The 25,952-nt window shown below is 40.0% G+C and overlaps 1 protein-coding gene and 1 long non-coding RNA gene across 5 annotated transcripts in view; both read right to left on the bottom strand.

Moving 5' to 3' along the window:
- LOC145509347 (uncharacterized) overlaps positions 1 to 25,952 on the bottom strand; it is a 143,761-nt gene that overhangs the window by 18,755 nt on the left and 99,054 nt on the right. The window contains exon 3 of the long non-coding RNA XR_014056026.1: positions 6,029 to 6,107. This is a non-coding gene — a long non-coding RNA (uncharacterized LOC145509347). The remainder of the gene's footprint in view (positions 1 to 6,028; positions 6,108 to 25,952) is intronic.
- The window catches only part of LOC145509345 (suppression of tumorigenicity 18 protein-like), a 230,319-nt gene that overhangs the window by 105,618 nt on the left and 98,749 nt on the right, over positions 1 to 25,952 (bottom strand). For 2 of the 4 annotated variants that reach the window (XM_081497959.1, XM_081497962.1), the window contains exons 1-2: positions 8,672 to 8,749; positions 6,029 to 6,107 (exon numbers count right to left, since the gene is read on the bottom strand). The gene's annotated coding sequence lies outside the window, so the exon portion shown is untranslated. Of the gene's footprint in view, positions 1 to 5,528; positions 5,655 to 6,028; positions 6,108 to 8,671; positions 8,750 to 10,876; positions 10,977 to 25,952 lie in introns of those variants that run through there. The other 2 variants (XM_081497960.1, XM_081497961.1) reach the window with 2 other exon arrangements.

Genomic DNA, 25,952 nt, shown 5'->3' with positions numbered 1-25,952 from the left:
TCACCGCCTCCTTCTCAGTCCCAAAGGACACACTCCTCTCCCCTCTCCCCACCATCTGCATCTTCTAGGACAGCTCAAAGCCCTTGCTCCTCTGGTTCTCTTCTGTCTTCCGAGTTTCTGCACCAACATCCTTGATATATAACATTTAGGAGTGAAGTAGAACCTTTTGTTTTTAATATGATGTAAATGTAACAATAAAAAACATATTACAGGTACTTAGAGTTTAAAGCTATTCCACACAGAGTTGATACAGGACTTTGCTGCCTAACTTCACAGAAAACGTGGGGCTATCTACTCGGAATGGTCCTAAGGTCTCACCTTTCCATGTACAGACACGCTGTAGTCTGCATCCTCTCCTCTGTCTCTCTTTCTCTCTGGTTTTAGAGGAGAATGCTCCCTCCCAGTTTTGTGCTCCACTACAAATGCTTCCTACCCGATCAAGTTTGTTTTTCATCCACATCTTGTTTCAGCCTTCTATACCCTCTGGTTCCTTCTCTTCAGTATATAAACGTATTTCTCCTCTATATATTGTTAACTCTGTTCTTCAAACTCTTTAAAATTCCCAGAGGCTTTCTGTTCTCACCTTACTTTCCAGTACAACCCATGGTGACCTGCTCCCAGTCCCTGAGTCAACCTGAGTGTCCATGGCTGAGATCACCATTGTCCTCCTACTCAGAGTATCTCACGGCGCATTGTCAGTCTGTTTTCTGAGCAAGTTTTTACACCCTTGTTTTCTCCAAGTTGGAGAAATTCTTGAATTTCTCCAGTTCTCTTCATTCCTCTTTTGTTGGCTCCTCTTTTCTACCTTTCCACCAAAACACTGATCTTCCCCAGTGTTGCTAATTTTGATCCTCTTCACACTCCGTACATTCTCCTTAGAAACCACATCCAAATGTCTCTCTCAGATCTTGCCCTTGTATCTCAGATCCATGGATCAACTGGACACTCAATATCACTACCTGGTTGTCTTGCATTTATCAGCTTTTCCTCTAAATAACCTCTTCCTTCTGAACCTCTTAACCTGGCTAATCACCCTCACTGTGATCCCAGCCACAGGGCTGTCGTTTATGACTCCTGACCAGTTTTCAAATCGATGCTCTGGGCCTGCCTCCTGCATAGCATGGGCCCCACTGGCCTGTGAATGTCAGTTTGCCCGTGTCACCTGCTGTGGTATGACATCTCACAATACCTGTGTCTGTATCCACAATGCTGGAACACAGCAGACTTTCAATAAGCTGGTCAATGGATGGATTCAAGGCTCTTTAAATGGCTCTTCTATGAAATCTTCCCTGAGGCTACAGCTAAGCAAAAGCAGTCATTCTATTCTTTAGGCCATAACCTTACCTTTTAGGGGAAAATGGAACCAACTAGGCCTGGTGGGGTGCTCTGGCCCCACATACAGTAGGGACGAGTGGCAGAGTGGAGCGGCATGTGGCCACGAGGAAACCTCCCTATCACATGAACAATGACCCAGCCAAGGCTGGTGACTTCAATCATACCACTGTGCTCCACTCCAGCTCACAAAGTCCCTGAGGACAGGTAGCATGACTTACATCCATCGTCTAAAGTCCTGGCAGATTCTAGACACATCACTATTTCTTAGTCAACCGAGGGCCTGAAAAACCTGTTTCAGTTTTCTAGTGCTGATATTTACATTTTTTACTTCACTGGGAAACTATAAAATACAAACGCTATCTTAAATCATATCCAACCAGAACAAAATATTTTAATCATTTGTGAACTTGACGTGGTATCTACCTAGAAGAGTTCCACTGTGATCGAAACTTTTCATCCTTAGATTCTTTATTTCAACAAACACTTTTGCATCTTGCACAATGTTCACAGTTTCTGTGCTAGATAACTTCAATGTGATGATGTTCAGCACCAGAGCTAAAGCTCACACAGTTCTCAAAGTTTCTGTGCTAGATACTGAAAAATTATTTTAAATACAGCTTCTCTTCTAAAGGATTTTTGTCAAATCGCATTAACTTGACTCTTCTTACTCAGTATTATATTTTCAACATGGTATTTGCAAAAGATTAGACAATGTTTTGGGGTTAATCTTCTATAATAATTTAAGGAAACTGAGTATTATAATAGTAACTGCTTAATTAAGATCTAAAATGCAAAAATAAATACTACGATGAATCTACATGTAATTCATAATTCGTAATCGATGTCACTTTTTCTTAAGCAAAGTGAAATCTTAATGAGTCCACAGAGAGAAAGGGAACACAGTGGCTGACTGTGGAACCCATGCTGCCTGAGGCCACGGTGTCGAGCAGGGTCAGCCAGGCTCTGATCTGAAGCCCTGAGTTCTGGGCAGGCTCCTCCATGTCCCCAGGGCACGGTCACCTTGTCTATGAAAGGGATGATGACAGGCCTCACTCATGGGCTTTTCCTCGGGTTGTTCTTAGAATTACAAGAATTCATAGCTGCAAAGGATTCAAAATAGTGGCCTGCATGAAGTCAGCACTGTGTTATTATCACAATAAAAAAAATTATGTCTTCTTCTCGACATCAACATCCTCAGAGGAAGAATTTAATGATCACGTGTTTCCAGGTGGGTGTGTGCTTTTGCTTACAGACCTAAGATTCTGCCTGTTTGCCTAAATGTGTAACTTCAATGTGCTAATTTTAGCACCAGTGCTAAAGCTCATACAGTTCTCAGAGCAGGCTACTTCTGATACCAGGGTATGGCCTGCTAAATATCTATGTATTAGATACATCGAAGAATTACGCTGTCTGTGAACTATTTTCAAATTTGGGGATGTTTTAATTTTTAAAAAGCTTATCGAGTTACAGAATTGAGGGAATGAAAAGGACCCACCACACCCATCCCTGAATATGACAGATGTTATCAAAATAAAGCAAGTTGTTGGGTCAGGAACATTCAACAATTGAACGATATTTGACTGTGAGTAGAGCCCAAAGTCCGTGGGATCTGATGTCACTTGACACTGTTGCTGACAATGTTTCTCCCCCTAATCTCTGCATCCAGAGACCACACAGCATAGAAAGAAATTAAGAGCATGGATTTGGGGAACAGTTAGATTTGGGTTCAAGCCTCGATCCTGCTGCTGACCTCCAGGAAAGCGCCTGTATGGGTCTCAATATCATTTGCTTTATCCACAAAAAGGTGTACAAAGGGAAATATTACAAGTAATAAATCACATAACGCATAACACAGGGGCTCGACACAGGACCGGCACAGTGCATGCATTGGTGAAGGTCAAAGATTGTCATTTTGTTATTACTGTCACATACATCATCCTTGTCACACACACAACGTTTGTAACAGAAGTTCTTTTCTTTATTGGCCAAACCTAAGAAATAGTCCTTGGGTCGATGACTTAACAGGTGTGTATGAGTATGTGTGAGTGTGGGGGTTAGAGAGGGAGAGGGAAGAAGGGAAGTGTGTGTTTCCATCATTCGACAAAGCCAAGTCCTGGATCCCATAGTTGCTGGCGTCGCCCTTGGCTCACCTGCAGTCTTGCTGAGATACGGCCTAGATACCACCTCCAACCACAAAACCTGACTGTTGGAGTCTCCTGGTTCATCAGGTCCCATTATGTAGAAACAGTCCCAAGGAAGTAAGGGAAGCAGGCATGGGACATCACCAAGCTTCAAATGTTCATGGGAGCAAAAAAGGGACCCCAGAAGATTCCTGTCATGCAAAGTCTAATCAGCACGAGATTTCCTACAAAAATATTTAGAAATTTGACCTTCAAACCAAAGGTCCATATCAAAATGTACAAACTGTCCTACAATCTGAAATCGATGGCTGGGAAGTGATTCAGAATGTATTTCAGAAAAAATAAAACCAGTGGAATATTCTACTAGCTCAAAAAGTCTCAGTGAAATGCATTCCTCTTACCTGTGAAAACCAACGTGAGGACTATTCAGAAAGGTTTTTTATTTGTTTTGTTTAGACTCAGAACCTGCCTTTCAGGAGTAAAATGGTAGAGCTTTAACACTTAGGTTAAAAAATTCCTAAATACATCATAGAACCATGATAATCCTTCATAAAGTCAAAAGCAAAAAAAGAAAATGGAAAAATAACTTCCCCTACCCTTAAAAATACCCTCTGCAGTACCCCATCTCTGTTCCTTCCCTTCCTCAGGCCTGACATTCTGTAGATGACCGCCCTTATTTGTCCCTACATGTTTTCCAAAATATAAAAGTGAAATAGAGTCCCAAGGGCACTGTACTTGAAAGGTTATGAGAGTTAGAGAATTTTAACCATGCCTGCCAAATCAGCAGATGGCTTGTGATTATAATTATATGCATCAATAAAACGAATAATCTTTACAAAATTTGAATTTCTACTAAAGTAAGGGATTTAGTAAGCAGATGCAACAGAACGCATTTTCTTTAACCCTTTTGGTAGACACTGGTATATTTCACACACAAAAAAAGATCAAGGGCTGTATACATAATGGGTTGTGTACTCGAATCTCTGCCCCCTTTCTAGAGTAGTCATTTTGTCAGCCTCAATCTTTTCTTGATTTCATTTTCTTCATGAGCATATTTCATCCTCACCCCTTTCTCACCCTTCAGAATAGAAATGTTAAGACTAATTCCCTACCATTGTTTGTTATTTGAAAGAAGAAAATTTGAAAGAGGTAAATACCTTCATTCTGATTCATACCAAATATACTGTAGAAACAAAAGAGCGCACACTCATGCATCTTCCTAGCTGACGGTATTCCTCTACAAATTAGGTTTTCAATAACAAAATTTCTCATTTATTGTTTTTTTATTCTCTTTAATCTGCATGCCAGGAATGAAAATACTGTTTATTCTATTTAAATAATTAACCATTTCATTTCAGTCTGCTTCTGCAGAACACTGTAAGTCGAGACAACTAAGTTTTGTCTCATGCCAAGCATCCATTCACTCATATAGAAACTGGACACAGACAGGGCATGCCTGAAAAAAAGAATGAGGCCAGGTTTACACAGCGGCCTTGTGTCATGCTTCCTTCACGAGGAAAAACGCAAAGTTTAGAAAATGAAACTGTCTTTGTTACTTTTAAATTTTGAAAAAGGTGGAGAAGATGTACCATCTCCATTTGTAGACTTATTTTGCAACGAAATCATAATGCAAACATTTTTCACAGCATACCAAGTGTAATTTTTCATCTTAATAGCATATCAATTATTATATATTTCACTCTGACAAACCAACAGTATTTAGGAATATTTGGAGAACATAAACTGTGTCAAGTACCTCTGTTCCTTCATATTTATACTGTGTGAGTCAACTAAATGAAAATATTTGTATTTTAAAAGCTATTATACTTTTGCAGTTAATACTACTTAGTATAAATAAGTCACTAATAAGACATAGAATGCATTCACATTTTTGAGAGTACCTGTAGACACAGGGTACATAAGATTAGAAATTCTTCTTAGCAACGAAATTCTCACTAAGGTGCAATTTAAATATACAGGTCAAACCCTAGCAGAACAAGAATTTCTAAATTAAATCTGAAGACTTAAATCAAAAAAGTAACAAATTTTTACCTGAAAGCTTATCAATTTGACACCACACTTAGAGTTCACTGGAATGACATTTTAAAATATTTAGCAGTCAACTAGGTTCAAGTCTCTTTAGTTAATGGAATAAAATATTTTCCAATCATAAAGTCCCTGAAGAAGAAAATATTTTTAACAAATCAAAGTATCAATTAAAAGAAATATTCTACACCAAAACCTTATGAAATAAATCCCAAAAGGACAAAAAATAAAGATACTAAGTTCAAAAAAAAAAAAGAGGAGTAATCCTAATAGTAGATAAATACCTTTGCTTTCATTAAGTACTTAAATTAGGGAATGAAATATGGAATTTCATTTAAAATTCTTTTCTGAAATGAAATGAAATTCAGTATTTCTGCTTACAGAAAGTTGAAGTTCAAATGTAATGAAATTTTAATATACATTTAATTGCTATTAATAAAACTATGCATGAGAAGCCCATCAAATCACATATATCAATATACATTTGGTATTTTTAACTTGTTTACCTTAGACTTGGTATGAGCACACAGCCACGTAAAATGGACTTTTCACAATCTTTCAAGGACTCTCACAAAATTGAGGGCTCTGAAAGTGAAAACATGAGAAAGAGTTCTGTACTGGTGAGGCAAGCATGGAGGGATCTTCATGTGATGTTGGCAGGTCCACCCACTGGTTCAAGCTCCAGGGGAAAGTTAAGGCAGGAAAAGCTTTTTAAATACTTATATCACCTTATTTAATTTTAACAGAAGTTATGACAAGAGCAAGATTTATCCACCCACCCCCTATCTAACAGACCAAGAAACTGAGGCTCAGGAAAGCTAAATAACTATCCAGGAACACAGATCTGGTCAGTGAAGAACCAGGTTTCAAACATATGAACTTGGGAAGGGAGTAGAGCAGGTTCTCTGGTTACTCTGTGTCACTCACATGGCACTTAGACGGCCTCATCTCCAGCAAACATGTCATAGTTCTTTTCCTTAGGACTGGAAATGAGCCCCCCGCACTACCCACAGCAAGCCACACCATCCTTTGAACTTATAACACTTCTCTCTCACATCAATCTAAGTAAAAGCTCAATAACACAAAGTTTCCTTCCATCAACAGAAATGAAGTTCCTCCCGTTTCTTTTGAAGAAGAAAGTTAAACAGCAGGTATAAGCATTTTCTTCGTGTATGTTCATATTAGATTTTTAAAAACATCTCTTAAATTCAAGACCAATCCTGAGGCAAACAAGTTCCCATAAAGCAAAAGTAATGACTCAGGCCCTCTGATCTCAGTTGCAACGCAGCCCGATTTTGCTTGGAAGAGCGACAACTATATTTCTGTGGAAGCAATCCCACGCGGTTTTATCCACGGTGATGTGAGTATCAGACTTGGGCCCGCTTGCCCAACCTTAGCTGCACTGCGAGGACATGAGTCAGACATGTACAGCCATCCGAAAGGACTGTGTGTTTTCTCAACATCTCATTCCTGTGTTAACATCATGAACACAAGCAACCACAGAAAAAATAAACTATACTACATGAGATTCAAATTTAAAATGTTCAGTACAAGAAGAGAACCTCATGGATCTACAACGTCCAAAAGAAAGACTGACTGCCTAACTTGCATAACTCTGCCTTAAACTAGAATTGTTAGTGGCAGTTGTAGCCACTTTCAGACAGCCTTGGCTTTCCACGATTTCTACCCCATTAAAGGCTTGGTGATGAGATGATATATTCAAAATATCTGAATTGAGTAAAATCAAAGTACCTCTTTCTTACTTGAAAGAATAAGACACTGTTAGACCACTTTCTTCACAAAATCTATTTCCTTCTAAATTCTGGTTACTATAAAAATAATACTTAGAGTTCATAATATATAGTATATATTATATACTATCTACATATAGTCTTAAATGACTCTTATAAAGAAAATGAATGCTGAGAACACATTGGAAAGAGAAAAGTACTTCAAGACACAAAAAAAGTATATGACCTCTGGGTCAGTGAGATCCCATTCTAAACTTCTATTATGAATCTCCCACGAATACTAATAGTAAGCAAACACTCTGTATCCTAATATTTCCATATTCTTATATAAATAAAAATGTTTCAGGGCAAATAATGCAAGTTTGGAAACCAGTTTCTGTGTAACATAGCAAGTTTTAATTCATGAACAGATGACACGCTGTTCTAATATTAAATGACAATGTCTTCAAAAATTGAATACTGACAATATTATGAGTCTAACTATTTTAAAACATCACACTTAACAATACTTTTTAAAATGTTTTCAATGAGAGTATCAGGGTTTATTAAACTATTGACAATCCACTTAGCTGACAGTCCTTAGAATAAAATACTGAATTTACCTGAATGCCGTGTAACAATGTCATTCTCTCTTGAACTAAACAGCCTCTGAGTACACACGTCTAAGGCAGACAGACATTTCAGCAAGGCAGATAAGACTTTCCGGCAACTTCCTGTTGCCATATTTCTCTAAAAGGATCCTGCAGTGTTAGAGCTCAATACTAACTGCATTTTTCAAGGGACACAGGACCCCCATGCTGCTCAGTGTCAGAGAGCTTAGATTTTTCCCCCCAAGTACAGCAAGCAAATAACCACTAATCCTATTCAACATTACAGATTCACAGCAATAATTTTCTTTGCAGATTCAAGAGAAGAGGAACGCACAAAAAAAAAAAAAAAAAGGAGCTTTCATCTCCTTGTTCTGTTGTGTTTGACTGATTGATTTTTAAGACACTGATTGAGGAAATGGTTATCTCACACATGTTAAATACATTCTAGCAGACGGGACAATGTCATATTGACAAGAAGCAACTTCACTGCCCCCATTCACACCCTGGTTTCCGTTCTCTCTGAAAAGCAGCAGGACTAACTAAAATCAAAGTTACCTCATGCATCTGAAAGTTTTTCAAACCTTCACATACACCTGAACAGCCGTCCCCCGCAAAAGCCCCCTTCTTCCAGCCAACAGCCTGCCTTTCCAATTCAAGTCCCCTTGCCTTCTGGAGGACACTCGACTTTGAAATGTAAAAACTTTTATGAAATGGCAAAAACGAAACGAGCAGAATGGTCACAGAAGAGCTTTGATCACTGAAGCAACATTTCCAGAAGTGATAGCAAAACCCCTTCATTCTGACCTACTTGTCGAGAATCGGACTTGCCTCGCCACGGTTAGGCTAAGATTTGTTCAACTTCTCCCTGGGGCTTAATTGCCAGACTGACTTACCCGCACCTCCTGCCTTTGTTCTGCTCTCATGCTGACACCAGGGAAGCAGTGATGTAGAATAAAGCAGGGGTGGGCCAGGGTAGTCCAGTGTTTGTGTCGTTGTGTGGTGTGCAGGGACACTCTGTGATACTCTAGTGAGCTGCTAAGCTTTTTTTGTAGGCTTTGTGTCATTTACTTAACGACCAATCTCATTAGCTGCCAGGGTACAATGGGCTGATGCATTTTCTATGTACATACTCTACACAGTGACCCTCAAGGTTGCCGAAGGTCTATTTAATCAGTCAAATGCTGAATATATTTGCAGTAAATCACTAAAAAAAAAAAAAGAAAGAAAAAAAAATATGAGACTCCCGAGGTATACTGCAATCTCACTGTTTTAAGGGTGGTTACTCGCAGGTAATAAAATGCATGCATATTTAGCCAAAACAAGGGTAGAGCAGGCAGAGATGAATTCTCTGGTTGGAACGGGTGACCTTAATTTAAAAGAAAAAAAAAGAACTTTCAGCATCAAAGATATTTTCCTGAGCAAGGACCCCAGATTTGAAATTTAATTTCTGCCTTCACTTAATCATATTAGCAGAATCCAAAAGCACTGTTCCCTTTCACAGTTTCTCTGGACTCTCATGTCACCCCCACCCCAGTTCTACCGCCCACCACCCCCCACCAGCCTGAGCAGCCTCAGGACTGGCAAAGTTGCCTTTCTGCCCTCTTTCCGTGACAAGGTAGAAACCCTTTTAACTCCTCTGAAAAATGAAATGCTGACAGCACGGTGAATGACGACAGCTGTCCATAAGTATCAGGGAGAGCTCCATTGTCCAGCCAGTCCCTGGATAAAACGAATACTTTACAGCAGAGGCTGTTCAGCTTGGCCACAGAGTGTGGGGAGAAGCGGAGGAGGTCACTGGAGATTTCGCACACTAATTTAATCTGGGAAAAGGCAGGCTCTGCCTCTCCCCTGAACAGACTGGCAGCAGTCTGGGCGCCCACAGAACTATCTCCTTCTGCCTGTGCTCTATTTATTCCTTATCTCTGTTTACCAACCGCTAGGTCCCTTTCATTCACACCATGAGGCCGTTTTTCCTACTATCAGTCAGCAGCTGACACTGTGGAAGAGCCTCAAAGGCAAAAAAAAAAAAAAAAGGCAAAAAAAAAAAAGATCAAAACTAAACCAAAGCTGTATAAACAATGCAACAGTACAAGTAAATGCATAAACCCTGATTCTTAACCCAACCCACAGGGTGCAAACAGAACCTTTAGAGCAAATCCAACAAACCCACCACAGTGAGCTATGGCCACAGAGAAAGAATAGTCAAAAACCATTCATGAAATCACAATCCAAAATGAGGGGCTCAAATGGATGCTGATTCTGAAGCAGGTCAGGAGCATCCTTATCTCTGTCATGATCAATTCACTGTCACCCAGGACATATTTACCTCTCCCAGGAAGGTGAGCACCACACTTCTGAAAGAAAACTCGCTCCCATTAAAATGCCAGCAGATGGGAAAAAGATCCACCAATATGATAATGATTATCAGTTAAAGGGAATTCAACCACATTAACTTTTTCAATACCTCACCATGTTGGTTAAATTTAAACAATTCAAGAAACTGAGCATCAAACCTCTATCATTTTTATATAAAGATACTAAAAGTTCTGTGCGATGAAGCCAACTGAATCTTTTTTCCATGTCCTACGTCAGCAAGATTAACAGAGAAGAGATGCTGGGAAAAGACAACTTCAAGTACAACTTTTTATCGTTGAAGTCCTTTGCAGCCTGTGAGTAAAAACAGAGGTTGGAGCAACTGGTTTGAAGTGTAGAAAGAGGAGAAAACAAAACAAGTGTTATTTTGAACCTTGCAACTTTTGAGTAAAAATGAATTCTGAATCTGAAGGATGCTTACATTAATCTTAAGGACTAAGGAAGTTTGAATATTTTGACAAATGGGAGGATACCAATTAATATAGGTAGTTCATTGGAGTGATTCAGGATATATATGATTTAGAGAATAAATATGTATATATTATAAGCATAGACACACACTGCTACCCATGTACACACACACACAAAATGAGAACATGTATAATTTCTAATGTTCTCTAGATAAAAAAATGCAACTTACTTTAAATTTCCCTGAGTTTTTCATTTTTATCATTGAAATGATTGGGAATGATTGGTTATTCTCATAAAAATCAACACCGTATTGACTCCATCACTAAGACCTTTAACAAAAAAGGGAAGACAAAATGTGGCTCATTATCTTGGATGATCAATTGGACCAGATTTCAGTTTGTGTTTTCACCTCTATGCATTATGAGCAATGAAGTCTTTACTACTTCGGATCGTTTTTTCCAAATGAATTAATGAATTAAATTTATCCTTTCACCAGCTGCTAGGCAGCAGATGGAACCATTTCTGAAGCCTTGTTGAATTCAATCCATAAAACTCATTTCCTAGGATTAGCAGTCCAAAGTTTCTTTTAATGTTTATATACCGCTTGGGATTTTGAATTGCATGATGTTAAACTTTCAATTTAACTATTCCTTTTGCATTTCATATCAAACAATTATGATCTTTTAGATTTCTATAGCAGACATGGCAGGTCACATAAGGACAGGAATTAATTTCAAGAGCAGTAAAGTCATACAAGTTACATTTTTTGATGTTTGTTCGCAAACATGGTCCTACTACCATGGAAACTATTTGCACTGTGCTTTTCTGTTAATGTAAACCTAAATAATTACATTACTAATAGCTTATGATTTTTGTTTACTTACTCATAAATACTTCAAAGCTGCAACTGAAACATTTATTACATTATGGAAGCTTAAAGTTTTGCAATTGAATTGTAAGAGTAAGGTTGTTACATTATCTGCAAATAATTACTATATATACCCAGTTAATTTACCTAATAAGAATTTAATCCTGACCTTTTAAAATTGTAATAAGGCCAATTACACAGAGTATGTAGATATACATTTTATAACATCTAACTTTTTAAAGAGCATGCTACCATGGACAGCTCCAAGCATTTCCACTCTTTTCATTTGTACTTAAAACGTCTGAAGTTAAGAAGAATCAAGAAACTTTAAAACTTACTGGTTGATGTTACAGCAGAATAGCAATGGCCACTCTTAAAAAAAAAAAAAAGACTCCTTTAACCATAACTAAATTAGTATCTCCATAAAAGTTCCAATGTACTTTAAAAGGTTTTAAATACAACTACCTTATACTCTCCAAGGTGCAGTATGTCCATATTTAAAATATAAAAGCTTTTATGCTTAAAATGATGCAGCTTCTATAACATAAATACAACTAAAAAAGAGTGAATCACTCTTATGTGCAACAGTGATTTCCGCTAATTTGGCACAAGAAATCTATATTAACCTAATATTGAAGTAAGCCAAGAAGGCCACAATAATCACCAGTGAGTAATTGAATATTTAGAATAAGGAGAAAAGAGATCACTGGTAATCTTAGGTTACACGCATAAAAGTAGGATAATATGCAGATGATACTTGCAAGGGGAAAAGTTAGGAAAGTCTAATTTCAGCTTTATTTTAGACTATGAATTTGATGGTCTCCTGGTTCTTATTTACTTTTTTCCTAACATAAAGATAGTGTACACAATTATGCTTAAAATTTCTTCATCAATTCTTTTCTCTTGAGTTTTGCAGTGCTAGTTATTGCATAAGTAAGAGTTGGTATAACTTTTCTGACAATAAGCCACTTTCATTAAAAAAAAAATTTGAGAAGTTATTTTACACACTTTGCCTATTAGCCGTTTTGTTCTTTGAAATTGAAAGAGAAAAAGCTCACTATACCCCTTTAGGAGACATCTATTATTTCCACATGTACCAAAAGCATGTTTAATAAATGCCTTGTTGGGATGAAAGGAACATGAGGCAAAAGACTGTTTATCAAGGTATTTGAAAATTTTCTCTCTCTTTTAGTAATATTTCATTGAACTCATCCTTCAGCAAAATTTTGTTCAAGGTTCATATTAAGTCTTTCTCCTTCTTCAGCCTTTTCTAATATCACTCTTTAACTTTATAAAGAGTCTCCTGATATCTGCATTTATAAAAAAATGAACTGTCTCATTTTTTAAGAAGGCTGCTCTGAATTCAATTCTCTAAATATTTAAAGACAAGATTATAAAAACCATATTTATCATTTTAAATATCTCTGGGACTTCAGACAAACTCTTTCCCTTATGTGTAAACATGACTGGAATTTCTGACTTTCCAAAAAAAAAATCAAACATCTTTGATATTGGTTATTTGTTTATAAAAATAATCTATATTGTTGTGCTGACAACCCACTTACCCCCCCAGCCCACCGCTTCCCCAGAAAAGATTTCCTCCATCCCAGTGAGATGTCAGATTTGCAATCTCAAGGACAGTTTTTGTGATCTCAGAAATTATTTCACTTTACTTTGTTTCAGAGAAAGAAGTGTACCAAGTATCATTTCATATCAAATATTCTGTTGCAAATTTGCACATTTCAAAATGTATATGAACAAAGGCAATACTGATGCAGTACAAATGCAATTGCACCAAGATATTTTATTCTGAAATCCTTCTCCATGAAGATCCAAAAACCTTTTTTTTTTGCAAAAATTTAAAAAAGAGAGACAGAAAGGGCATTTAAAATGTCGATCAAGTATCTACCACAGCAGAAACCAGAAACCGAAGTTCCAAACAAACATCAGAAAAAGCATCTACATACTTCCAAACTTCAACCTTTAGTGGTATCATTTTTTCCCCCAGGAACAAAACTCAACATAACGACTTAAAACACAGAAACTTACTAAAATGCTGAGTGACTTAAACCTTCATGCTAGCAGTAACACAGTTCCAAAGTTTTCAACTTACTTTTTTGTTCGCTTCCAAAACTTATATTCCTCTCCTCCCTTGTGTGCTGAACGGAAACACTAAAGCTGTTTCTTTGGAAGGTAGTTCCCATGATATGACATCCAGTGCCTTTGACTGCCGAGAGATAAGCACCTGCCTTGTGTCCCCTCTCTACGTCACACCTCCCTATTCAGACCTTCTCAATATGACTCACATTTGCACATCAACAGCCTCATGCGCATACACAGATTTTTTTTCGGCTCTGGGCCCAAAACTTTCACTTTAATTTTCATCACATGATTGCTGTGGCATATGTCCTTCCAAACCTCCCATATATCAGTCATCATGCAAATGAGATGGAGTATCACTCCTCAGCAGCAGATGGCCAGGGATGATAACAATGGCTCAACAGAGGAGATTCAATGTCCCTGACTTTATCGCCACGGCAACAACAACCTAAAATATATGTAATGGAAGTGGTGCTTATTAATTTTGCAGGCTCGAGTGTTCTGATTTTGTGAGTGAATGGGCTGAGTTGAAAAGGGGGCTGTGTCCTCCTGCCTCCAGAAGACTATCTATAAAAGCCAGGGACCTGGAAATTATTTTCAGTGACTAAGAAGGCAACAGCCTAGCAATTATTTGAGTAATTAGGTGTAATTCCTCCCTGTAGGCCTCGTACCCTCCTGTGCTTGCTTCACAGAAGCTCACGAATTAGACAGGCACAGATACTGAAAAGAAAAGTGCCTCAAGATACAGGGGGAGAGCATGCGGGAGCCCTGTCACTTGGCCTCCACCAGGCTTGGTAAACACAAGCCCCAAGCTATAAGTAAATAGAGGCCCCACTTCACAAACACAGACCAATTAAAATGACAAAGGCGACCACACTTCTGGGTGGAGCTTAGGGAGCTGGATGCTGCCAGGAATGAATGGTCTTGGGTTCCCAGCCCGGTGCCCCCACCCCTGCAACTCCACCCCTGCCTCTCACATCAGGCTTTGATCCCTCTGCAGGTCATGTCCAGCTCTTCAGGGAATTTTTTCATGTGCCTCCTTTCATCCGGACTCCTAGCGGATCCTCGGTCTGCTTCTCACTCCTAACCATATCAAAGAAATTAAATCATGGAAAAAAACAATAGATCCTTCAAACTGTGCAGCAAGCCCTTTTACCTCGGAAAGGGACGACCCCAGACTGCCAACACGAGTGGGAGTTTTTAGGAAACGGGACAAAAAATCGGCAACGACAATCTTGCCTCCAATTATTTACCTGGAGGCTATTTTTAAAACACCTTTGGTCGTATTTTTCAACAAACTAGTAACAGAATGAAGATCATGTTTCTCGTTTATTTGTAGGGCCGAACCACATGGCAACATTTTAAACTTTGAGTCGATTTATTTTTCAAAGAATAAGCCACCACGGCAGTAGCATCTTAGAGCAAACTAGAATCTGTGTCCATAATAGAAAAAAAAAAAAAGGCATTGATTGATAAAAGGTTATGTCATAAAAAAGGACAACTGTATAATTTTTTTTTAAGAATTAAAAACTTTTCCCATCCTTTCAACACTGAACAAACCTCACAGCCACTGCACCAGACTCTCTGAATAGAGGAGGATATGATATGAGATGAAGGACCCCAGTCTTCTCCTCTACCAGGGCCTCAGGGAATGGCTGGAGACCCTTTGCCCCCACCATTCCATGTCTTGGTTTTCTGAGAGGGACCAGAATCCCACCCTCTTCCCTGTCTGCAGACTTCCTTCTAGCCAAACGCCTTCCAAGGACCTGGAGGCCGGGCCCAGGATAGAACCCATCCAGCCTCTAAGTCTCTGTTCACCAAAACAAGCAGCCCACCTCTTGTTTGGGTCAGGGACAATATTAAACGCTTTCCAACCTGACTTTTTGCTTCCCTTGCGGCTCAGCTGATAAAGAATCTGCCTGCAGTGTGGGAGACCTGGGTTCGATCCTTGGGTTGGGAAGATCCCCTAGAGAAGGGAAAGGCTACCCACTCCAGTATTCTGGCCTGGAGAATTCCATGGACTGTATAGTCCATGGTGTCACAAAGAGTCAGACATGACTGAACAACTTTCACTTCACTTCACTTTCACTTAACTTTACAAACAGTTCTGTTTCCTATGAGGGGAGGGATGGTTTACACTTAGACTCACTGTCCTTCCTAGCATGTGCGCTATCAACTTATTCATGTTTTGAAACAGTTTAGCATGTAAATAATCTAAGTACCTAGTGCAAAATTTCATTGTGATATTTAAAGCCCTCCAATAAAGGGTTTCCCAGGTGGCTCAGCAGTAAAGAATCTGCCTGCAATGAAGGAGCCTCAGGAGACGCGGGTTCGTTCCCTGGGTGGGGAAGATGCCCTGGAGGAGGGCATGGTAACCCACTCCAGTATTCTTGCCTGGAGAATCCCATATGCCATGGACAGAGGAGCCTGGTGGGCTACAGTCCATAGGTTCTCAAAGAGTCAGATATGACTGAAGCAAGTGAGCACACGCATATACATACACACACTCCAATAGAACTCATAATGGTTTCATGTTATGAATAAATTTAAGAAGATACCTAAAAAAAAAAAATTAAAGGTAATACTCCAATGCAAATTAGGAGCCAAGGATATGCAATCTAAGAATACCCACCTTGGGAGTGGACAGTACTTTGACTCCACCTTGTGAAATAAGCCCTTTCCTGAGCTCTGAGCCATTCCACTAGTGAACCCAAACAAGATGCAAATGTTTCCAGGGTAGTAATAACATGGATTTCTAGCTGGTAGATCAGACACTTGATTAATTTCAGTGACTTGATTGATATTACTGACAATGAAATAAACAATCACCTACTATTGACAAATTATAAAAGAACAGCTTTACTGAAATATAAAGGACACACCAAATTAGTCACCTGTTTAAATTATGCAATTTAATGTTCAATGTGTTCACAGTCATGCAACCATTATCACAATTTTTGAGCATCTTTATCACCCTCCAAAGAAATGCCATAACCACTAGCAGTCAGCCTCCATACACCACCCCCTTGCAGCTGACTCCCTTCTTCAGGCCCAGATAACTCCTAATCTACTTCCTGTCACTATGAATTTGCCTATTTCGAACGTTTCATAATAATCATACAATATCTTGTCCTTTGTTACCGGCTTCTTTCACTTGGTATATTTTCAAGATTCATCCATGCTGTGGCATGTATGAGGACATTATTTTGTATTACTGAATGATATTTCACTGTTTGGATATATTTTTGGCTGCACTGAGTGACATGCAGGGTCTTAGTTCTCTGACCTGGGGTGGAACCTATGCCCCCTGCACTGGAAGTGCTATGTCTTAACCACTGACCACCAGAGAAGCCCCTAGAGACACACCCTATTTTATTTATCCCTTCACAAGCCAATGGACATCTATGAATAGTGCTGCTGTAAATATTCATATACAAGTTTTTGCATGTAGGGTATGCTTTCCTTTCTCATGGGTATATTCTGCAGAGTGGAATTAACTAGATCATTTGGTAACCCTACCTTCTGGATTGTTTTCCAAAGCAGCTGCACCATTTCACATTCCCATTGGCAGTACATGATAGTTCTAATTTCCCCACATCTTCACCAGCACTTGTTATTAACTTTTATCATGGCCATTCTGGGTCGTGTGGGTGTTGCTAATGGTTTTGATTAATGTTTCTTTAATGACTAAGGGTATTGAGAATCTTTTCATGTGCTTAATTGGTTATTTGATATCATTATTGGAGAACAGATCTTTTGCCCATTTTTACACTGGGTTTGTATATTTATTATTGAGTTGTAGGAATTCTTATATATGTATCATAGATACAAGTCCCTTATCAGATATATAATTTGCAAAATTTTGCTTTGGGGTCATAACTAAGAAACTATTGCCAAATTCAAGGTCACAAAGGTTACATTCATGTTTTCTCCTGAGAGTTTTATAGTTTGAGCCCTGACATGTAGGTTTTTTATTCACTTTGACTTAATTTTTGTACTTAGCGTAAAGCAGGGGTCCAACCACATTCCTTTGCATGTGAATATCCAGCTGTCCAAGTAACTTTGTTGAAAAGAATATGCTTTCTCCGTTGCATTGTCTTGGCACCCTTGTTGAAATCCAGGTATAATGGAGATAGGGATTTTGTTCCAGACTCTCTATTAATTCTATTGATCTATATGTCTATCTTCATGTCCATGCCACACTACCTTGATCATTGTAGCTTTGGAGCAAGGTTTGAAATTGGGATCTGTGAGTCCCCCAACTTAGTTCTTATCCAAGGCTATTTTGGCTATTATGGATTCCATGAGTTTCCATATGAAACTTAGGATCATCTTGTCAATTCCTGCAAAGAAGCCAGGAATTTTTGATGTGCTTGATCTGCAGATCACCCTGCTTAGTACTGCCATCTTGTTGTTCATTCACTCAGTCATGTCCGACTCTTTGCGACCCCATGGACTGCAGCGCCCAGACTTCCCTGTCCTTCACTGTCTCCGAGAGTTTGCTCAAACTCATGTCCATTGAGTCAGTGATGCCATCTTAACAACACTGAAATTCCTAACCCACGAACATGCCTTTTCATTTATTCAGGCCTTGTTTCACTTCTTTCAGTAATGTTTTATGGTGTTCAAAATTTTACACTTCTCTTGATAAATTTATTCCTAAGTGTTTTATTCTTTTTGATACTCTTGTAGGTAAAGCTATTTTCTTACTTTCATGTTTTGTTTATTGCTGTGTATAGAAATACAATTGATTTTTACATATTTATGCTGTAACTTTAAACCTTACTGAACTTGCTTATTAGCTCTAATAGTCTTTTCGGTGAATTCCTTAGTGTTTTCTGTATACGTATCTATATACCATCCATATCACATCATCTGCAAATGGAAAAGTTTTACTACTTCCTTCCAAAATGGATGACTTTTATTCCATTTTTCTTGCCTAACTGTCCTGGCTAGGACCTCTAATTCAGGACAGAAGTGGAAAGAACAGACACCATTGTTTTGTTCTTGATCTTAGAAGGTAAAAATTCAGTCTTTTTTGTACTATGCATTATGTGAGCTAACTTTGGAATTTTGAAAGCTCAGTTTAAAAACATTTTCAACAGAAAAACTAACATTTACCTGGCACAGTAAACTGCCCTACATTGGTGTAACTCCTGGGGAGACCAGAAAGAAATCCTCCAGCTCTACAATTTTACAAGAACCTGGTATGGAATCTGCCGTGGCATCTTGTTGTTGTTATTGTTGTTGATCTGTTGTTGTTGATCAGTCTCTAAGTCAGGCCCAACTCTTTGTGACCCCATGGACAGCAGCACACTAGGCTTTCCCATCCTTCACTATCTTCCAGAGCTTGTTCAAACTCATGTCCATTGAGTTAGTGATGGCATTCAACCATCTCATTCTCTGTCATCCCCTTCTCCTCCTGCCTTCAATCTTTCCCAGCATCAGGGTCTTTTCCAATGAGTCGGCTGTTCACAGCAGGTGGCCAAAGTATTGGAGCTTCAGCTTCAGTCTTTTCAATGAATAGTCAGAGTTTATTTACTTTAGGACTGACTGGTTTGATATCCTTGCTGTCCAAGGGACTCTCAGTCTTCTCCAAAACCACAGTTTGAAAGTGTCAATTCTTTGGCACTCAGCCTTCTATGGCCCAACTCTCACATCCATACATGACTACTGGAAAAACCACAGCTTTGACTATGCAGACCTTTGTCAGCAAAGTGATGTCTCTGCTTTTTAATACACTGTCTAGGTTTGTCATAGCTTTTCTTTCAAGGAGCAAGCATCTTTTAATTTCAAGGCTACAGTCATCGTCCACAGTAATTTTGAAGCCTGAGAATATCAAGTCTGTCACTGTTTCCATTGTTTCCCCATCTATTTGCCATGAAGTGATGGGACTGCATGCATCTTAGAAATAGATAGCACTGTAAAAGCTTTCTAATGTTCCACCTTCTGAACATCTACAAAGTTGTTATCATTCAGGAAAATGAACATTGTTCATGCAAAATTGATGGAGTCAATAAGAAATTTTAAGATCTTTCTTTTGCCAGATGATGCTTTTCATTTAGGGATCAGAGGAACACTAAGATGCAGTTTAAAATACAGTGAGAAGTAAAAACTTTGCTGAGAATCATGGTACATGTACATCTACTTCTGCATCTGTAGGTGCATCTTTACCCGTATCTAAACCCACACCTATATCTGTATCTGTTCTTATCTATTATGTTCATATCTATATATTTGCAATATGGCCATGACATCAGATGCAGATAGTGTTGTTTCATCACTGAGCAGCTGAACTGCATTTGGTCCATGGTGGGCAGGCAGCTCACTCAGCCTTGTGATGGAAGCATCACTCAGCTGCATGAAATCTGTGCTAAGATCCCTGTACCTATTTCATTCGTGGTGACATGGTGGCCTTGGATCCTGGAGTCAGGGATCTGAGCAGGGTCGCCATGGTGATGGCTCATCCACATCTCCCTTCCACGCTCTGCTGGTTCTGGATCACATCCCCATGGCTGGAAGTCCAGCTCTGTGCACACACAGGGCACACGCAAATCATTCTAGGTGTGTGGGCTGTTGTTCTCATTTCTCTGTACAACCGCTCCTCCTACACACACACACACACACACACACACACACACACACGCACACACAGCAGTTACTCCACTTGGATAGATTTCGGCTTACATGAATGTCTTAGCTCAGGCTGCTACAACCAAATACCACAGATCAGGCAGGTTTAATAGCTGACATTGACTTCCCACAGTCCTAGAAGTCCAAGACCAGGGTGATTCCATTCCTGAGAAGGACACTCTTCCTGGCTTGCAGATGGCTATTTTCTCACTGTCCTCATAGGGTGGAAAGAGTGATCTCTGGTCTCTTAACTCTTTTTGCAAGGGCACTAACCCCCATGGGTGCCCCACCCTCATGACCTCACCTGTGAATTTAATCACCTCCCAAAGGTGGAACTTGTAAATATCATTATATTGGGGGTCAAGCTTTCAACATATTGCTGTAGGAAAGGCAGAAATATTTGTCAATGACCAGCTTGCTCCCTCTTCCTAGAAAGGCAGAACAAGCCTATTACAATTCCACTTGGGAAGAGCCCTGCACCTTCTGACTTCCTGATTTCCATCTCCCTGAGATTGATGGTGTGGACCATGAGGCCCCCAACAAAGGCCTCTCTGTGGTTTCTACAGTTCATTTTGTGAAGGTGTTTGAAATAAGTGTCCTCACGACTGAACAGCTGGCATTTAAAGCAACAAAAAGAAAAGACAGAGCAGAAGAGGAAGGATGGCTTCAGAATGAGAAGACAGAGAGAATAGCAAGCCTGCTGGCCACACTCTGAATGTCCTGAATGACAGGAGAGGCTGGCGCAGCACTCTGGGTGCCCAGCTCCTGCCACTGACATTTAAATAAGTGAGAATATGAAACACATCTAAATAAATTAGTGGCAAAGGCTAAAAATGTTGAGCAAGTTTCCAGAGACTGCACAATACTTTCTGACCCTTGGCTGAATAGATGATACGATCAGAAGCTGCTCAGGACTCCATCCTAAGAACCCAGGCAAGAATGATACATGATGTGACTTGGGGTATCTCGATTCAGGGGGCCTCCTGCAGTCCAGCACTCACCCCTGGTGGCCAGCACAGCTCCAGGTCCTCAGTGGCCTGTAAACACCATACCACTGGTCTAGAACTCAGGGTTCTTGTCCTTCTCACTGTGTGTTCCACGTTGGGTAAATTCCCAAACGTCAGCTTTCTCCATCTGAGCAGGATGTTCAGCTGTTAGAGTTCCAGTCCCATGGAGTCACTGGGTGGTCCCCTTGCTGACCAGTCTCCATGCTCTGTACAACACCCCCACCCACACATCATGCAGGAATCCAGACTCTAAGATCCCTGCCATCCCTGTAGTTATAGCCCTTTACAAACCCCCATGAGGATCCCTTTCCCACCCTACCTTCAGGGCCTGCCCAAACTCCCATCATCCACCGTCTGAACTCCTAACACATCCCGGTACCCATGCTCATCCACTGTCCCAGGAAGGTGCTTCTTTCCAGGACATTCTTCCCCCACCACTGGTATCATTTTCCTAGAAGGCAAATCTAGTTGTGTCCATTCTATGGCTTTCCTTTTATTCCTGGATAACTACCAGGCTAAGCCTCCCTCCCTCCTTTGATGTTAGCTGTGTCCATGTGCAGAGGTGACATGTGTCAGTCATTTCCAGTCCAGCCCACAGAGCCTCTCCTGTTTCTTCCACGCTTCATCCTTTTCTGCCAAATGCAGAGATGACCTTGAACATCATGCAATGAAGATGGCAGAGCCCCAGTCAGTCTGAGTCCTGAATGACTGCATGGACCAAAACCCCCAACTCCCCTTAAAAAACAAGAGCTCTTGAGCCTATTTACATGATCAAAATTAAACTATTCTTGTATTTGTGCTATTGCACATTTTTTGTGTGGGTTTCTTAGTCAGCTAGAGTGAGCCTAGTAAAGACATCCTCTGCTTAGAAAGCTCTTTTATCTGCAGGACTAAGTCCAGTTGTCTCAGTACTATTGGGGTTTCTCAGTTTGACCCCACTTTGCCTCTTCAGCTATTTTAAGTGTTTCTCTTTACACACAGACTCCACAGGTAGCTCCTTACCATTTGCTGGAAATGTCATTCTCATTCCTGCCCAGGGATAACTTAAGTTAATCTCTAGCATCATTTGTAAGAGACAATGGCAATCACATTATAGTGATACAAATGTAAATACATAAATTTGTCAAATTAACAAGTTGTACACTTTAAATTCCTACAATGTTATATGCCAGATATGGGCTTCCCAGGTGGTTCAGCAGTAAAGAATCTGCCTGCCAAGCAGGAGAAGTGGGTTCGATCCCTAGGAGCAGAAGACCCTCTGGAAAAGGAAATGGCAACCCACTCCAGTATTCTTGCCTGGGAAATCCCATGGACAGAGGAGCCTGGCGGGCTACAGTGCATGGGCCTGCAAAGAGTCGGACACGACTGAGCATAGCACCATGTACCGTATGTCAAACATATTTTAGTTTTAACAAAGATGCACTAAAAGTGATTCCACTTCCTGGAAGACTCCTCTCAAAAGGGACCCAAACTTTTCTCACTGCTGTCCTCAGAGTATGACACTGGCTGTGTTTTTTCTCCAGAAACCCAAATATCTGGAGTGAAACTGAGGCCTTGGTGCTTCTCAGAAGGGCTTCTTCTACCTTTGTTGTCACTCTTCACTGTGCAGGCTAAGTCACTTCAGTCATGTCTGACCCTTTGCAACCCCATGGACTATAGCCCTCCAGTCTCCTCTGTCCCTGTATTCTCCAGACAAGAATACTGCAATGGGTTGCCATGCCCTTCGCCAGGGGATCTTCCCGACCCAGGGATCGAACCTGTGTCTCTTATGTCTCCTGCATTGGCAGGAGGGTTCTTTACCACTAGTGCCATCTGGGAAGTCTGAGTTCTTCACTGTGGTGAGGTGAGCAACTAACGGTTTAGGTAGTTAGCGTGGTTTCTATTTTCTGCACACATCCCCACTGGGGAAACGGCAGGTGATGAGAACACAGTGATTTGGGTGACTGGATTCTTCCACCTCTTATGGGGAAGAAGTATCATTTCTGTCTCTTCTCCTCCATCTAAATCAGCTCCCAGGCAGACCCATAGATGGCTCTGAAATACTTTAATCTTTGCAGAGAAAAAAGCTAAATAAACAATCCCAAAGTGTTAAGATAGACCTGTAAACAACTGATGTTAGAAGATATTGCAGTTAATTCTACAAGCATCTGGTTTATAGAGGTTATGTTGAGATGTTGTTAATGTCGTTTAGTCACCAAGTCGTGTCCGACTCTTTTGCGATCCCATAGACTGTAGCCTGCTGGGCTTCTCTGTCCATGGGATTTCCCAGCCAAGAATATTGGAGTGGGTTGCCATTCCATTCTCCAGGGAATCTTTCTGACTCAGGGAACAAACCCACGTCTCTTATGTCTCCTACACTGCAGGCAGATTCTTTACCACTCAGCCACCAGGGAAGCCCTATGGTGAGACACCAGTTTTTAAACTTTATGGATGCAAATACTTGACGAGTACTTGTCAAGTCTCTGCACTCACACCCAGTGGAGGATGAGACCAGAAGTTCCCATCTGATCCTGTTATTTAGAAGTTAAGGAGTGCTGGGGTGCACCAGCCTGAGCACCCTGTCTCATGCATTGAACCTGGGCTGGTGATCTGTTTCACATACGATAATATACATGTTTCAATGATATTGTCTCAAATTATCCCACCCTTCCCTTCTCCCACAGAGTCCAAAAGTCTATTCTTTACATCTGTATCTCTTCTGCTGTCTCGCATATAGGGTCATTGTTACCATCTTTCTAAATTCCATATATATGCGTTAATATACTATATTGATGTTTTTCTTTCTGACTTACTTCACTCTGTATAATAGGCTCCAGTTTCATCCACCTCATTAGAACTGATTCAAATGCATTCTTTTTAATAGCTGAGTAATATTTCATTGTGTATATGTACCACAGCTTTCTTATCCATTTGTCTGCTGATGGACATCTAGGTTGCTTCCATGTCCTGGCTACTGTAAACAGTGCTGCAATGAACATTGGGGTACACGTGTCTCTTTCAACTCTGGTTTCCTTGGTGTGTATGCCCAGCAGTGGGATTGCTGGGTCATATGGCAGTTCTATTTCCAGTTTTTTAAGGAATCTCCACATTGTTCTCCATAGTGGCTGTACTAGTTTGCCTTCCCACCAACAGTGCAAGAGGGTTATCTTTTTTCCACACCCTCTCCAGCATTTATTGCTTGTAGACTTTTTGATAGCAGCCATTCTGACCAGCATGAGATGGTACCTCATTGTGGTTTTGATTTGCATTTCTCTGATAATGAGTGATGTTGAGCATCTTTTCATGTGTTTGTTAGCCATCTGTATGTCTTCTTTGGAGAAATGTCTGTTTAGTTCTTTGGCCCATTTTTGATTGGGTCGTTTATTTTTCTGGAATTGAGCTGCATGAGCTGCTTGTATATTTTTGAGATTAATTCTTTGTCAGTTGCTTCGTTTGCTATTATTTTCTCCCATTCTGAAGGCTGTCTTTTCACCTTGCTTATAGTTTCCTTTGTTGTGCAAAAGCTTTTAACTTTAATTAGGTCCAATTTGTTTATTTTTGCTTTTATTTCCATTTTTCTGGGAGGTGGGTCATAGAGGATCCTGCTATGATTTACGTCAGAGGGTGTTTTGCCTATGTTTTCCTCTAGGAGTTTTATAGTTTCTGGTCTTACGTTTAGATCTCTAATCCATTTTGAGTTTATTTTTGTGATGGTGTTAGAAAGTGTTATAGTTTCATTCTTTTACAAGTGGCTGACCAGTTTTCCCAGCACAACTTGTTAAAAAGATTATCTTTTCTCCATTGTATATTTTTGCCGCCTTTGTCAAAGATAAGGTGTCCATAGGTGCATGGATTTAACTCTGGGCTTTCTATTTTGTTCCACTGATCTATTTTTCTGTCTTTGTGCCAGTACCATACTGTCTTGATGACTGTAGCTTTGTAGTATAGTCTGAAGTCAGGTAGGTTGATTCCTCCAGTTCCATTCTTCTTTCTCAAGATTTCTTCGGCTATTCAAGGTTTTTTGTATTTCCATACAAATTGTGAAATGATTTGTTCTAGTTCTCTGAAAAATACCATTGGTAGCTTGATAGGGATTGCATTGAATCTGTAGATTGCTTTGGGTAGTATACTCATTTTCACTATATTGATTCTTCCGATCCATGATCATGGCACTGTCTAGTTTTGTTGTAGCATTTCTTCAAAGGAGCAAGCATTGATCTATTTACTTACTTGCTAGTGTGATGCTCACTACAGAAGGAACTTAAAGCAGTATATAAGTATTCACAAAAAGCAAGAATGTCATAATAAATCTAAAGGAGGAGTAAAGGAAGGAGAAACCAAGCTGGGTGTTATAGAAGGAGGCAGGGAGATGGCTGAAGGAAGCAGAACAGAAATCCCCGTGCCCTCGCTCTGCATGTGGCTGGGACCCTGGGCAGCAGTACATGGTCCACAGTACCTGAAACCTCACAACAGACCCCTGTCCCTAGAAGTGCAGCCACCACCTGTGCCGAGGCCAGCTGGATTGGTGTTCCATCAGGAAGACCCTTCATCCCAAGATGCACACTGCACTCAGCCACATCCTCCCTGACACACACAGACTTCACACCGTCACTCAGGACAGGCTGATGATATCAACCAATAGAGCAAGGACTCCAAGCTGGATAGAGTTTTGCCGCTGTAACTCAGTGTAGGAATATACTTTAGAATATCTAAAATGT

The sequence above is a fragment of the Giraffa tippelskirchi genome, chromosome 6 (genome assembly GCF_054371585.1).
Source record: "Giraffa tippelskirchi isolate mGirTip1 chromosome 6, T2T-mGirTip1v1.2.pri, whole genome shotgun sequence".
Classification (NCBI taxonomy): domain Eukaryota; kingdom Metazoa; phylum Chordata; class Mammalia; order Artiodactyla; family Giraffidae; genus Giraffa; species Giraffa tippelskirchi.
The sequence above is the reverse complement of the archived record's forward strand: the minus strand, read 5'-3'. Positions and strand labels throughout refer to the sequence as shown.